Source organism: Ambystoma mexicanum, chromosome 3p, assembly GCF_040938575.1.
Source record: "Ambystoma mexicanum isolate Mex_15411 chromosome 3p, UKY_AmexF1_1, whole genome shotgun sequence".
Classification (NCBI taxonomy): Eukaryota; Metazoa; Chordata; class Amphibia; order Caudata; family Ambystomatidae; genus Ambystoma; species Ambystoma mexicanum.
Genome location: NC_090925.1, coordinates 41,161,737 through 41,177,563, shown reverse-complemented (window position 1 = coordinate 41,177,563; position 15,827 = coordinate 41,161,737). Strand labels below are relative to the sequence as shown.

The 15,827-nt window shown below is 48.5% G+C and overlaps 1 protein-coding gene across 2 annotated transcripts in view; it reads left to right on the top strand.

Moving 5' to 3' along the window:
• LOC138580115 (E3 ubiquitin-protein ligase TRIM39-like) overlaps positions 1 to 15,827 on the top strand; it is a 581,904-nt gene that overhangs the window by 276,374 nt on the left and 289,703 nt on the right. The gene's annotated exons all lie outside the window — the stretch shown is intronic.

The window sequence follows — 15,827 nt, the reverse complement described above, 5'->3', positions numbered from 1 at the left end:
GCAAATGTGAGGCACGTAGAGAAAACGCCCATTTTTATTTGCGCTGCTTTTAGAAATGCGTCGGTCACCTTACTATCAAAGGTGACCTGCACATTTCAGGAAGGGCTCTAGAGTAGTGCAAAGAGTCTCTGTCCAGCCTTCTCTAATACATTAGTGTCGGGAGTGCACGCACATGCCTTCTGGGAGCTGCTGTCCTGAAATCGACAATAGAGAATTCTGGGCAGAAACGAGGCTGATTGGCACTGTGGAAGGGGCAGCGTTACCAGCAGACGTATAAAATGCACACTCAGTGGGCTCAGAGACTGAGGCTCCCCAATACCATCACCCTGCCTCTGCAGTGGGACAGCCTCTGGCATACACCATGGCAGGCTTCCCACAACGGGTCGGGATTTGGCCTACCCTCCCGATCCTGCTCCTCATGGTCCAAAGCCCAGCCATTAGATCACCCTTTCCAAGTAATAGTGTTTCCTTTACTCTCGTGCTGATGTGATGAAGTTAATTCTGCCCCACAGGAGAATAAGGATGAGCAGCAGCAAAACTGACTACTCAACTTTCACACTTCTACAAAACACAGAGATTCCAGTCATAAAGATGAAATAGGCACGGTTAAGAGACACACATCCTTTTGCCTTTTGTGGTAAAGTGGGCAGAGGGAAGGCTATTTTATTTAATTTTATTAGAATTTGTTTTCAGTTTTGGCCCCACCCAGAGGGTCTCGGAGCACCTTCTTACAAGGTTCAAAGGTTAAAAAGTTTGGCGGTGAAACAGATGTTATAAAATGTTTTCAGAGTAGGTCAGAAAGATTAGGATATACAGGTGATAGCAGGGAGGATGGAGGGGCAGGGGCATATGTGGGGAAACAGGAATATCGTGAGGCTATTTCTGAACGTGGTGATAGAGGGTGCAGAGTGAATGTGGACAGGTAGGGTGTTCCATGCCTTGGGTGACCAGTGGGCTAATGCTTGCTTGTCTGTGTATATTAGTTTTAATGAAATGCGCAGGAACTGCTGACTCCTTGTCTGGAGTTTGCTTGGTTGATGGTTTTGAGAGTCCTTTGAAGGCATTTATTTGGGGTATGGGGAGCCAGTGGAGCTGGTTGATGGCTGGGGGGGGGGGGTGATATGTGAATGTATGCTTTGGTAGGTGGATGATGAGTTTAGCTGCTGCATTTTGAATGGCTTACAGGGGGGCAAAGGTGCTGCTGGGTAGTCCAGTGAGGAGAGCATTGCCCAAGTCCAGCTTGGAGTGAACCAGTGCTTGGACTGCAGTGGGGAAGTCATTGGGAGGAAGAATCTGTTTGACCTTTCATAAGAGGAGGAGTTGTAGATTGCATATTGTGGAGACAGCAGCTACGTGGTGTGTGAAGGAAAGCTGGGGGTCAGTGTTGAAGCCACGGGATTCAACGGGTGTGGAGAGGGCCATGTGTGGGTTCTCTGTGGCAAGTTGTTTCAGCCAAGGGGTGAGTTTGGGTTTGTGTCATGGGGGCAGATGAGGAAGTGTTCCGTTTTGGAAGGGTTGAGCTTCAGAAAGTGGGCGGCCATGCAGGTGGCGATGGTGGAGAGACAGCTTCAGAGGATGTGAAGTTGTGAGAGGAATGTGATTTGGAAGTATATTTTTGTGACATCTGCATATTGGTGGACATGGATTTTGTGTGTGGAAAGGGTCTGTCCAAGAAATTCAACATACAAGTCAAAGAGGAGTGGAGACAGGGAGGAATCTTTGTGGACTCTGTACATGATCGGTGTACGGTCGGATCGCAAAGGGGGCATGGGGATAAAGTGTGTCCTTTAAGGAAGGCAGTGCACCAGTCGAGGACTGTTCCTGAGAATTCCATCCTAGGGGGATAGGATGTTGAGTTGAATCGTATGGTCGATGATGACGAAGGCTGAAGAGAGGTCGAGTAGTACGAGTAGTGCTGAGAGTCCTTTGTTAGTGATGTTGTGGAGGTCATCAATGATGTGAAGTCTAGCGGTCTTAGTGCTGTATCCAGGTTGATAGCCAGATTGGAAGGGGTTGAGTAGGTTGTTTGTGGTAAAGTGTTGTTGCAGTTGGGTAGTGACGAAGCGGCCCATGATTCTGGAGAAATATGGCCAGATAGTAATAGGGCATTCGTTTTCATGAAGCATGGGTAGAGTTAAGGTTTTTTGAGGAGGGGTGAGATTTGTCCAGTTTTTAGACCACAGGGAAGTTCCATGTGAGAGAGAGTTGATGATGTTGAGCCAGTGGGGAGCAAGGGTGGTGATGCAGTTGAATGTGCCTGGAGATGGCCATTCATCATCTAGGAAGTGTGCAGATTTTGTTTTGGCACGAAGGGTGATGAGGGTGTCTGTGTCGACGGGCTGGAAGGGTTCCCATGTGTTGATATGTGTGGAGTTGAGAGTGGAGGGCTTGCCTGATATATATTTTGCAGTTGAAGTAGTCTGAGGGAGTTGCATACTGCAGTGGATGGGGGTGTGGAAGGTGAATTGGAGAGGGATTTGACAATGTTGAATAGTTTCTGTGTATGATTGGTGGTAGATTGGCGTTCATGGAGGTAACGTGTGGCTTTGGCATTACGCATGGCTGTTTTGTATTTGTTGCCGCAGAGTTTGAGTGGTGTTCTGGTGGCGGGGCATGGTTCTTTTTGCTAGGCTCTTTCTAGGCATTTGGCTTCCTGCTTAATAGAGAGGGAGAGCTGTTGAATCACGGTCTATGGTGGTGGCTGCAGGTTCTTTGTGATATGAGGTGGGCAATTCTGTTGAGTGTTTGTGTGATGATGTAATTGTTGAGAAGAGTGGAGGGATGTGCGTGTGTGAAGGATAGGGGTGGTATGATTGGTGCTAATGCTGTGTTTGTAATGTGTTTGGTTTATCTGGCCTGTGGACGAGGGGGAAGTGTTGACGTTTGGGGTATCTTATGCGGCAGAGTGAGTGTGAACGGGATAGCAAAGTGGTCTGACCATGACACTCAGTTTCTATTTTTCACAGAGATGTGAATTCTGCTTGGAACCAAATGGTCCAGGGTGTTGCCAGCTGTGTGGGAGGTGTTGGTGATGAGTTGTGAGAGCTTATAGGGGGTGAGTGGAGTGGAGTGCAGTAGAGTGAGGATACTCTTTAGTTTGAGTTGCTGTCTGCATGGGCACTACCAGGGCTTAGGCATGGTTAAAGCCGCCAAGGTAGATATTGATGCAGGGGGAGCTCTGGTTGTTAATTGTAAACAATTGTCAGCTGGTCGGATAGCACCGCGTGTAGAGCGCTCGCTTTAACATTCGTGCAGAGCCTGCCGTCGCAGATTCGAATCCCGGCAGGGCCAAATTCAGCCTTTGATCCTCCCGCGGTCGATAAATGAGCACCACACACCGTATGTAATAAGCAGCGCTCAGATGCCTGAGGGTTTATAGCGCTATATAAATGCAAATTATTACATATTTAATTATTACAATTATTAAAAGTCAGTCCAGTCGGTGTGGAAGTTGGGATTGTGCTTTGGGATTTGATAAATGAGGTGGTGTTTTAGTGGAGAGTTGTGTTGGAGTTTTATTTGAATGGTTTGTGTTTGCTTTGTATGAGGCATGTTTTGTGGCAAATGGCTGTCTTGGCTCTCAGGTGCTGTGAGTCTCTCTCAGGGATAGGTCTAGTCCTTGTTCTTAGGCTCCCAATGTAAGCAAGGCTTGTGCACACTTTCAGGGGTCCTTCACAAGGATGCGGTCCTGGGCAGCAGTGTGACTGGCAGATATGCCAGTATTTTTCCAAACAGCAGGTTATCCCCAACCGTGGGGATGTGTAGGGAACAGAGCTTGCCTCTGCAATGTGCATTCAGTCTTCACTTCACTTGTGGAGGACTTTGGAAAGTCAACTCCCCCAACACAGATCCAATAAATTCTTCCTCCGGTGTTTGTTTCAGAATGAATTGAAGAAGGAATGGGAGACCCCTTCTTTTAAAAGCAAATGTCCATTGGTGATGGGACTAAAGGAAGTCTGCTTTAAAGGCTCTGATCCCTGTTCTGGAGACAAGTGGTTTTTGCCCTCTGACATGAAACCCATAGTGCTTTGTGCTAAAGGAAGTGGAGCAGAGAAGAAGAGATAGAGGTAGAGAGAAAACATGATAGTGGAATTTTCCCCCACCTGTGCTGATCTCCCTCTGTCCACGCTAACTCTGCCCCCTGCCTTGTCAATGGCATCAAATGCCCTTTTGGTATGCAGCACCCTGGTGTGAGGCTATAACCTTATTTGGGGAGGGGGGGTTAGCCATTTGATTCCTGTTCCCAGGTGAGTGCCTTCTGGGTGGCTGTCCTGCTGAAGAGAGGCGTTACTAGACCACACAAAGTTTCACAAGCGAGGCCCAGCTATTCAGTTTCCTGCCCTGCAAGCTGGCAGGGCCAGACTGTGTGAACAGAGTACACGTAAGCTTAGCTCACCTGGCTAACGCCTATATGATAGCAGTTTCATCTGGCTTTCTTAAGTATCAGAGATACTAGCTACCTTACCTTAAACTCTGGTTTTGGTAAAAGGGGTGCATGTCTGAAATTACTTGACTGTCACTTTCACTGCAGCTGTCTGAGGGCACCTGTGCCCTCCCTAGAGGCGCACCCTGTGCCTCTAGGGAGCAGGTGATGCAGACCAGAATACTGATGCAGCAGAGCGCAGATGTACACTATGTTTTTGGCATGGAGTTGATGGATGGCAGGTTTAGTCACCAGACCACCCCATGTAAGAGTGAATTACCTGCATCATTATATATTTAATGAAAATCAAACAGCCAGGGATTCTGCACCTGTGTCAGATGGCAATCCTGCACAGCTGCTCGCCACCCCTTCTTGTGCCAGTGTTAACAAAAGTGTAACTCTATTGGAGCAAACAGAGTGTATCAGTGTCTATCAAATGTTCACATTCAGAGTCCGAAACCAAGATCAGGCACATTGTCACATAATTTGCTCCACATTTGCTTTGCCTGTAAAATCCACTTTGCTGAATATGAATGATTTATGCTTTCAACGTCAGTGTTAATTATGGTGAAGGGAGTATCATCAGCCACATGAGGGTCTCGGCTGTTAAAGCACTTTGAGCTTGAGTCTGCCATTGCCAGTATAGGCATTTTCATTGATTAGCAATATTTGTAAATAATGTGTAGATGTGCTTTATTTGAGTCAGCCTAGAAGTGACGGGCTTGGCCAAAGCCTTATTATTTCCCCCTGCGGGTAGCCCTGGACCAACTTCCTGAAAGAGGACTTGCAGGACCCTCGAAATATTTATTGGGGTGCTTGACTTAACTGGCAAATGTACTGCAGGTTTAGTGATGAGGTTGAATGTCAGTTTGAGTCCCAGGATGATTTGTCAAGTCTGTTCAGCCATTCTAATTCCTCAAATCTGCTGAAGAAGGCTTGATGCACTATGAAAGGCCCAGCCATTTCCTGGTCCTTTGTGGGTTTGTTAAGCTATGAGAGGAGGACATCAGGTAGGGACACAAGTGGAAGATGCTAATATCAGTTTAAGAAATGTGGACAACTGTGGGGTTTGTTTCTTGTAAAGTTTGCATATTGCACAGTTTGGTGTGATTTGGAGAGCTTTGGGTGCCATGTTTCTTTTCTTCTTTGTCCATTTAGTGTAAGTTCAGTGTTTTCTTCCCAATGATAAAAAACAACAAACCATGAACTTTGCCCTTTCTTCTGGCCCCAATTCCTTTCCACACAAAAACCCAAATAGGTTATTTATTTATTTAGTTTTCATTTGTAAAGCGTGTGCAAAGCTGTAGGCATCAGGGCGCTTTTACCAGTTACATGTGGCCCATAAAGGTCGAAGACAAAGCTACAGATACATTGTTTCATGACAATACATATTCAGGTGCGGTTACAGGTGTACAGCATTGGTGGTCAATAGGAGTGGGAAGAATTTGTGCTATTCGGATAGCCAGGTTTGCAGTGCCTTGAGGAAGATCCAGTAGGATTCTTCCGCTCTCAAGGCGGGTGGTCGGGAGTTCCAGTAATTGGCAGCAAGGATTGGGAAGCTGGATCCTCCAGCTCTAGTACGTTTGAACTTAGGTTGGACCAACCTGTGGGAGTAGTTGATTCTAATGACCTTACTGGATTGGACTTTGGCAATGTTCTGAACTAGGTGGGGATACACTTGTGGGTGATGGACAGTATCTTGGATATGATTCTTTCATTTGATCGGTAGCCAATGAGCAGCTCTGCGGGCGGCTGAGATGTGTTCGGATCCAGGGATATTGATGGCAGCACATAGGGTATTGTTATGGACAGTTTGACTTTTTTAATGTTAAGTGTGGATGTGCCAGCGAACAGCATGTTGCAATAGTCTAGCCTGTCTACGACCACTGCCCGGGCGATTGTTAGACAGTTATCACTGGATAGGAAGGGCCTGGTGGCATTAAGCAGTTTTGTTGAGTAGGCTGCTGGGGAGGAGATGGCATTTACTTGACGAGTTAGGGAGAGTGTAGCATTGAGGTGGACTCTTAGAGTTTTCACCGAGCGGAGACACGATTGTTGGGTGCCTAGAATTTGGTTAGATTCTAGGTGAGATTGAATGTGCTGGTGGGCAGCTCTGTTGAGGATTTTAAGTAGGAAGGGGTCTCTGGTAATAGGCCGATAATAGTTGGCAGTGGTGTGATCAAGCGTAGGTGTCTTTAGTAAAGGAAGGACACAAGCTTCTTTGAGGCACGTGGGTACTATACCTGTGTTAACATAGGTGTTGATAAAGGCTGGGCTAGTTCAAGGGCACAGTCTTTGATTGATGGCGCTGGGCAAATGTCCCCTTTGCATCTAGAGGGCTTTAGACTTGGTAGGATTCTGAGAGTTTGCTGGGTAGTGACTTTATTGAAGTTGAGCAGTGGGGTATCAGGCAAGTGGACTGTAGGCTTGGATAGGGATTGTTGCGTGATGCATTTTTTTTTGCATGTATTATTTTTTTTTAACATCACACTTTTCATCTGTATGGTGTTACACCAGATAGAGTCCTTGGGAATCGGAGGGGCCTGGAGGGGCTGGAGTTTCCATTTCTTTAAGGATGGAGAATAACTCCTTTGAGTCTGAGCTGGCGTTGGTGATCGTTGTGTTGTGTGAAGAGGCTTTGGCAAGTATGGTGGCTTTTTTAAATTTATTAGCGATGATGGTGAAAGCATTTTTTTTAAAGTTCAGAGAGAGACGTTTTCCCAGTTACTCTGAGGGAGGAAAGCTCTCAGGTGTACCAGGCTTTAATGTTGTAGTTGGTTTCGCTTTTTCGGCAGCAAGGGGTGAAATGGTGTTGATGGCGTTGGTGATGGTGGTGGAGTAATGTTGTGCTACGGACACTGGGTCGGTGATCTTCAGGCAGTCAGGATTTAGGGCGTTGAGGTAAGGGGTGAAGTATTCCTTGGTAGGTTTTTGTGAGCTGCAGGCGAAGGTGGACGGGGGGGGCTGGTGGGGGTTGTGGCGGTTGGTCCTGCTGGGAGTGAGAAGGTGATGAAGTGATGGTCGGACCATGGGCATGGTGAGTTTGTTTTGACTGTGATATTGATACTGATATTTAATTTCTATCGCGCTCATACACAAGTGTTTCAGTGCAGGACAAGCAAGGGAGGGGAAAAAGGGGAGAACAAAACAACGATCTTACTAGGCCCAGTGACATTAAGAATGTGAAAGTGCATCGGAGAGGGGGAGGGGAAAAGTGCATGGAAGGAGGGGAGAAGTGGAAAGTGCGGAGAAAAAGATAAATAATAAATAAATAAATGATGCTATAATTCGTGTCAGCCAGAAAGTCTAGTGTACATCCTTTGTTGTGAGCGGGCATTAATCTGTGCCATGGTTGGTGGGCAGAGAGATGTGGCGTGATGCATGGCACAGGATTGCTTCAAGCACCTGGCCAAGCACAACTGAAAATGTGGGCTGCAACATGCTGTTCAGCATGTCCCACAGTGTGCTGATAGGCGCCAGTTGCATGAACATGAAGTGCCCACACCAGCTTCAGCAGCAGGGGGAAGGCAGGTCTGGTGTTGATCATGCTGTGGATGTTGTTTTGGATCCGGGAGAGTAGGATTGGGTGCAGCTGACACTTGATCTTTATCACCTGTAGTATTTAACTCCACCTTTTGTCTTCTCCCGATAACTGCACATTGATTTTGGTGTAATTACTGTCCATTTTCGGCAGCTTTTTGCAGGTAGCTTTGTCGGTGCTAATGAAGATTACCCCTGCTAACTGCACAGAGAGTATTTATTCTGTTAAAGACTAGCAGGCGAGCATTATGCTTCAACTTCTTTTATTACTACTCCTCAGCAGTTTCAACAAACCAATAACAAAAACACTGTAAAAATGTCCAAAGTGACTTTAACTACAATCCCCATAATCTCTGTAGTCCATCTCCATCCATGCTCAGCTATGACCACGTCCTGTCCCTGAGCTCCTCCTCTTTTACATGCTATGAACTGTCACTTGCAAAATCCACACAATGTCCCGCCAACAGAGCGAACACTTAAACCACACTGAACTGAGACCTCGATCCTCCTTGACTTCCAATGACTACTGCTGCTAGTCTCTCTCCTGAATTGGTTTTCTGCTCCTCCCCTAGGGATGATACAAAGCAGGCGAATCAGGGTGGTGTCCATGTATTGCAACTATCATACAAGACATTATCATCAACAATACATGAATGGGTGGGACATTAATGCTTGCCTCCTAATCTTTAATAGAATTAATACTCCCTGCGCAGTTAGCAGGGGTAATCTTCATTTTATGACAAGACCGGATTTGAGCATTATGCTTGTTCAAAGCTTCCCAACACAGTAACCTGTAGACTCTCGGTTGGCTTAAAGTAAAATTCCTTAAAGGTACGACCACTAGCCCAATCTGCTGCTAGCATAATCTCTCTTAAGGAGACCCCTGACATGAAGGCTTTAGAAGCCATTTCTCCACGCACTGAATGCGCTCTGTACCGGCCCAGATCAATATTCGCTGCTTGCATAATTTCTTTAACCTATCCAGCAATGGTGGCTGTAGAAACGCTCTCAAAGGCCTCCTACGCGCTATGAGCAATTGTGTGGTGCCGGCCGCTCTACACTCTGCTGTCCTGCACTCGTACTCTTTCATGCAGCTCGCTACACAACACTTGGTTCTGTTTGGAAAATATGGATAGTGGTCTGAGGTGGTCCCAGTCTTAGTTCTCCTGACAGTCGAGAAAGTGACTCCTTCCGGACCAAAGGATCTCCTATTTATTTCTAGCGCCATGACATCTGACACACGCTTAAAAGATACTAGGCATAAAAGCATTGCCAGTTTGCTTGACAGCTGCTTAAGGGACACACATCGTCAGAGGGCCAGCCTTCCAAAAGCTGAAGGACTGCCATCACGTCCCAAACAGTATTATGACGAGGCTCCGGGGGAACCCTAAACTTGGATCCTCGAATGAGCCTCACCCCTTCTGGGTGTTCGCCAGCCGGCACGCCTTCGATCAGCAAATACCCCACTGAGATTGCTGATCTGTACAATCCTATTGTGCGGAACGCTCTTCCGTCTTGTAACAATTGCGCTAGAAAGTTCAGGATCTCTACTACAGGGGCTGATATGGGATGAACAACTCTCCCTTTGCACTAGCTAGTCCACTTGGCCCAAGCCGTGTCGTAGCTCCTTCTAGTGGAGGGAGCTGTCACAACCCTCAGCCATGATCCCCACTGGCAAGCCCACAGGCCAGGTGGAATCAGGGCTCGGATCTTCAATAAGACCAGACATCCACTTTTCAATCCTCTTGGGGCCAGTCCTGGTGCCTTTGGCGCCAGGCTCATCAGTTGAGAGAGGCATCTGCTTAAGGGACTACTTTATTTGGGCTTTCAGCCAACATGGAGGCATCCACATAGCTGGGTTCCTAGAACCAAGCTATGCGGTATAGTTTTTTGGGTGTGGTGGCCTATGGACTACTTTACCTGGACTACTTTACAGTGGCTATTTAAACCACACCCGAACAAGACCACACGCTTCGCGTTACTTTGCTTGTAGCAACGTGACGCTCACCGTGTCCAGCTTTCTCGCGACCTGACGAATTCCGACCTGCAGAAAAACAAGAAACATCGTTAGCAGCAGAATCTTACCTGCAATCTTCATCCATCTCTGCTCACAGCTCCTGGGCATCTCTGTTGGAGGAGTTCGCCACCCGGATCGAGGGACCTGAGAAAAGGAGAAAGACATTATTAACGGAGGTACTAGAGACATTACAACCATAAAAGCGCTTAAAGACTTACCTGGCTGGTTACTTCTCGACCGGCACTGCTCGGGAAACCCTATCAGCCCTGGGTACTCTCCGCGACCTATGAAAAAGGGAAAAACACAGGTCAGTGAGGACAAGGCATCGCTGCGCTACGCAAAGCACCCGCTCACTGCATCATTGCGCTATAGTGCAGTATCAACTCCCGGTGCAAAACCAGCACATCCCGTTCTCCAAGTGGACACTCCACGCTCCTAGAGGAGATAAAGAGACATTAGAACAGACAAAAGGCATGCAAGAATTATGATGCCATTAATTGCAATAGGACCTACCTGAAAGACACTACAAGGGCCGCAGTCAGTGAAGTAACTGGACCGCCAGCGCCCACAAAAGCCAACGCGCCCCTGCCCAGAGAGCAGGATGGAGAGCCCACCAATTCTGGTAACCAGGTGAGAAGAGAACCTGAAGGGGCTGGAAACATAAGGAGGTGGGGGAATTAAACTGCTTACCTTGGTCGCCCAGTCCTGACATAGTCTTCATTTTCCAGGCAGAATTCCCTTAACACCGAGACCACAGGGGAACCATCAGGAAGGGCATCAGCAACCAGCTGGCTGGGTGGCGTCCCCGTGGATACCAGGTGAGCGTAACAGGAGCCCAGGATTCTGCGATAAGCTCTGTAGCTTGTATCGAAATGCTTGGCAGTGCCCAGCGTCTCCTGATATCCTGCACTCGGAGTGGGAGTGTCCCTCTCACTCTCAGAGGATGATACGACCCAACTGGGTCCATGAGCAGTTGGTCTCCGTCCGGCAGCACTCTCGGCAGGTCCACCGAAAGCTTCATTAGCGTCGGGAACCATACTTGTGACTTCCACAGTGGTGCCACCAACAGTAGTTCTGCTCTCTCCCTCTGACACTTCGCTAGAACTCTGCTCAGCATCATGAAGGGGGGAAACGCGTAGTTTGGCCCGCCTGTCCATTTCTGAAGGAAGGCGTCCGTACCTCGTGTACCCGGATCTAGCCTCCCAACAGAAGTAATGGGTTGTCTGTGCATTGTCTGTGCGTTGAGCCGAGATGCAAAGAGGTCTATGTGTAATGGACCGCTCTTGCAATCCAGTGTCTGGACACTGTCGGATCCAGCCTCCAATCGCTGGAGCCTGTGAGGTACTGTGAATTCCAGTCCGCTACTACGTTCAGCGCTCCAGACAGATACTCCGCCGTCACTGACGTCTCTGACTGGAGGGAAAAATGCCAAAAATCCTTTGCTAGTTCGGCTAGCATCCTGGACTTCATGCTACCTAGATGGTTTATGTAGCGGACAGCTGAGATGTTGTCCATCTTCAACAACACGCATGATTTCATCTTCCCCTCCGTGAAGGCCTTGATTGCGAAGGACCCTGCTAACAGCTCCAGGCAGTTGATGTGAAGGAAAAGCTCTTCTTTGCTCCACTTCCCCTCTGTCTGTGTTACGCTCACCTAGTATCCACGGGGGCGCCACACGATACTGGATGGAGGTCTAAGTGCTATCCCAGACCCCTCTCTGCTTGGTTATGTGCCAGACGTTGGGTAACACCTTAGGTTTTTGTGTGTTGAGCTCTCCGTCCTGCGTCTCTGTGCAGGGGCGCGTGGTTGGTGCGGGCGTTCCGTGAGATACCTAGTTGCTTCACTGGTCCGTGTGCCCTTATGTCGGGTCCAAATGGGCTGTGACTCCGACTCTGCTTGCTGTCTTGCAGGTGAGCTATAATGTCTTTTCCGTCTTCATTCTGTCTCTTTCTTTCCCTCTGTTTTCTCTGTCTTCTCGGCATCTTGCTTCACTATGTTGTTCCCTAAAAATGTCTTTTTGTTTTCAGAGGGATGGTTGCGATCTCGGAGTTGCTGCGCCGATGGCGAAGAACACGGTGAGTTATTGATGCGTGGAGCGCTGCGCTGTTTATTGGTGTTAATTGCTAACCTGTGTTCTCTTCTCTTCTTTGTACAGGTTGCGGTGACGTTCTGGAGTGATGAGAGATCGAAGCACTGCTTGCCCAGGTAAGTGCTTTGTTAATGCTGACCTTGTTCCTACTCTCTTGCAGGTTGCGGTGAAACCCGGAGATGGGCATGGTAAGAGAAGCGCAGGGTGCTGCCAGGACTTGCTGCTTGCCTAGGTAAGAATTGTTATTAATGCAGTCCTTGTTGCTTTACCTTTGCAGGTCGCAGCAAACTCCGGAGATGGGCAAGGTAAGCGAAGCGCAGGATGGATTCAATGCCGGTTACTTCACAGGAAAGTGTTCTTGCTTGCTAATGCTGTTCATGTTCTTCCAGGTTATTAATGCAATCCGGATCTAGGGCTTCAGGATCGCGCCGCCGTAGAAGCAGATGAGCAGGAGCTGGACACGGTTAGCGTTGCGCTGCAAGAGTGCAGAATAACGCGAAGCATGTTCTGCCGTTTGGGTGTGTGGTTTAAATAGCCCAGGTAAAGTAGTTCCAGGCCAAGTAGTCCCAGGCCCAGCCACACCCAAAACACTAGACCGCATGGCTTGGTTCTAAAGAACTGAGCTGTGTAATAGGCTTCCATATTGGATTAAGGTCCAAAACTGGTATTGTTTTATTCCTGATAATGAGCAGGGTGCCAAAGGTGCCAGGACTGACTCCATGTATGTTTCTGGTGGAGTTTTAAGGCCCTTGGGGCTGTGTGAAGGGCTTTAGCCCCACTGCTGCCAGGGGGCTGTTATACCTGAGGGTGTCAGGGGCATGGATCGTGACAGTCTGCAGGTGCCCGCAACAAGCTCCCCAGCCCAGGCGACTGGCGTCTGACTCTATCATCAGGTCTGGTCGATCTCCGAAAATGGCCCGACCATTCCAGGCGTCCTTATTCTTCAACCACCATTCCAGTTCTGTTATGGATTCTTGATCCAAAGCTACTAATTGATGATATCTCAAGCCCTGCTGCAAGTTTCTTATTTTCAGTCTCTGCAGCGCACGATAGTTTAAAGGCCCTGGAAATATGGCTTGAATGGATGCTTAAACAGCCCCTCTATCCTTGCTAGTGCCCTGAGAGAAACCACCTGCTTCTGCAGACATCCTCTGAATTCTCTTTTGATGTCTCGTATCTTCTGTGCTGGGAGCTCTAGCGTGGCTTTCCTGGTGTCTAGGATAAATCCCAGGAAGTCTAGTCTCTGTGCTGGAGTGGTGTCCGACTTCTCCACATTCACCAGAAACCCCAGAGACTCGAGCAGATCCTGCACCCAATTTGTCTGCTAAACCAGCTTCTCTCGGTCTTCCAGGTATATGATCAGCCTTATGCCTTTCTCTCTGATCGCCGCTTCAACTGGTTTCATCAGCTTGGTAAAAGCCCAGGCAGCTGATGCAAGACCGAAGGGCATCGTCTTGAATTGCCAATACTGCTCTTTCCAATGAAAAGCAAGGAACCTCCTGTACTCTTCTAATACTGGGACCGTCAGGAAAGCATCCTTCAGGTCTAGTCTCGTCAGCCAGTCTCCTTCCCTGAGGGAGTCTCGGAGCTGGTGTATGCCTTCCATCTTGAAATGGCGGTAGACTACCCAGCTGTTTAATTCTTTCAGGTTTATTAATGGTCGGACCTTCTCTTTTCTGTGCACTAGAAACATGTTGCTCACGATACTGGGAGTCCACGGGCATCTCTCTATGGTGTTCTTTTGTGACAGCTCGTGGTCTAAACAGCTCTGCTCTGAGCGTGCTAGGTGCTGCTGATGTGGCCTGCGCATTTGTACGGGCGGCTCTATAAATTCTATCTGCAGACACTTCACGGTTTGTAATATCCAAGCATTGCTGGAAAGTGTGCGCCAGTTTTCCCAAAACATACCAGTCCTCCCCCCTTCCGGAGGGTAAAGGATCATTCTCACCTTGTGCGAATCCTTGGCCTCGGCCAGTTCCTCTTCCTTTGTGCCCTTTAGGGAAACAACCCCTGGTCGGGAAGAAGGAATCCTGCTGCCTGTTCTTCCAGTATTGTGTCCTGGGATTATGGGGTCGTCTTCCTCCTTGATTTCGACCAGCCGCACGAACCCTGGGGCGACCGGTCCCGGCAAAAACTGTTAGGGAAAATTATATGGAACGAAGCTTGAGCTTTCTCCAGTGAAGTATAGGTACCGACAAAACGGCCCATTTCTTTCCCAAAGGTCTCGTCGAATAGGAGACCTTGCTTCTTCTCCTGCATCATACGAAGCGAGGTTGCTGAGCTTGGGGTCTATTTTCAGCAGCAAGCCTCCCCTCCTCTCTGAGGCAAACATACTGCTCTCTGTGCCCAGCCTGCTAGGGAGTCGGGGTCTACTTCTTCCCCTTTATCTTTAGCTCTTTCAGCTAGGTCCATGATCTGCGCTAGCGGCCCAGCTAAGTCCAGCACTTTTTCCTGGGTGCTCTTCCATAACCTGTCGATACCCTTCCGGGAGTCCTTACTGGTCTTTGACACCAAGGTAAGCATTTTGGGGTCCAGCTCGGGGGTCTCGGCCACCTTAACCGGAAGATCTGGTCTTGGGCCCTCTGCGCAAAGACGCTGTCTCACCTCCTTGTCGACGGTTTTTCTTAATCTTATTGTCATGTACTGTGCGACTCTGGGGGACGGTTGCCAGTCCGAAGACCTCAGGTTCCGGATGCTGTCTGGATCAAACATGTCCTCTTGGTCCTCCTCGAGGTGCTTCTCTTTGCGGGTTCTCTTTCCCCCACTGGGCTTGGCCCAATCCTCTTCCACTGTCTCTTCCCCGTCGTGGGAGGACAGGTCACCTTCCACTGGCTCTTCTTCCGAGCCTGGGTCATCTTCTCCACCAATGTCTTCCCCTGGAGTGGGGGTTGTGAGGCTCGGCAATGCCTGACGCTGCAAGTATTCTTCCCTGAACTTTGCAAAAGCGTCGACAACCTCTGGGGCCTTTTCTTTTGCCCCATCTGAAGGGCCCTGGGGGTCACAAGAGGCTTTCCTCTTTCGTGCTTTGGTACTCCCCTGAGACCCTGATTCAGAGGGTTCACTGGGTTCTCTGGGCGTGCGCTCTGTCCTTAAGGTGCTATCTTTGGGCTGGTGTAGGATTGCTTTCAGGGTCTCCAGCCTTTCTTGTAGGGGTTTAACCCCTTGAGCCACAGCATCCACTAGTGAATTACCCAGCACCTACTTGAAGCTGGCAGCCAAATCTAACGACTGCTCCTCTTCACTCCATTCATATTCCAACATATTTTTGGAAGGTTGGTGTGTGCCTGAATACCTGATGCAGGTGTCTATGCACGCCCACTTCACTATGCATATGTTCCGAATTAATGTATTAGTGAGGATCTCACTGTCTTTATATCCTTCTTTAATCTCAATATTATTGTTTATTATTTAGTATGTCGCTTAAGCCTGTGTTAGGCTATAATATTCAAATTGCCCTAATTTGGGGCTCTGTGTCATCTGGGAGGCAAATTGCCTCGGGTTGTGCTCACCACACGAACTTCTATGCTCAAGTGTGTACACTCCGCCTGCCAGCTGCTCCGTGTGAGCAGTGACTCTTGTGCGGCAAGCAGTGATGCAGAAAAAGGCTGATTCGTTTGTCAATTAAGTCCTTTTATAATTATTTAGCACCTCAATGCTTTAATCTCTGCATGAGAGCGTTCACCACTGGCCGGGCACCTTTGTATATTCGCGTCGCAGTGTGAATGCGACACGGATCCAGTGCTCTGTGCCTCGGCTCT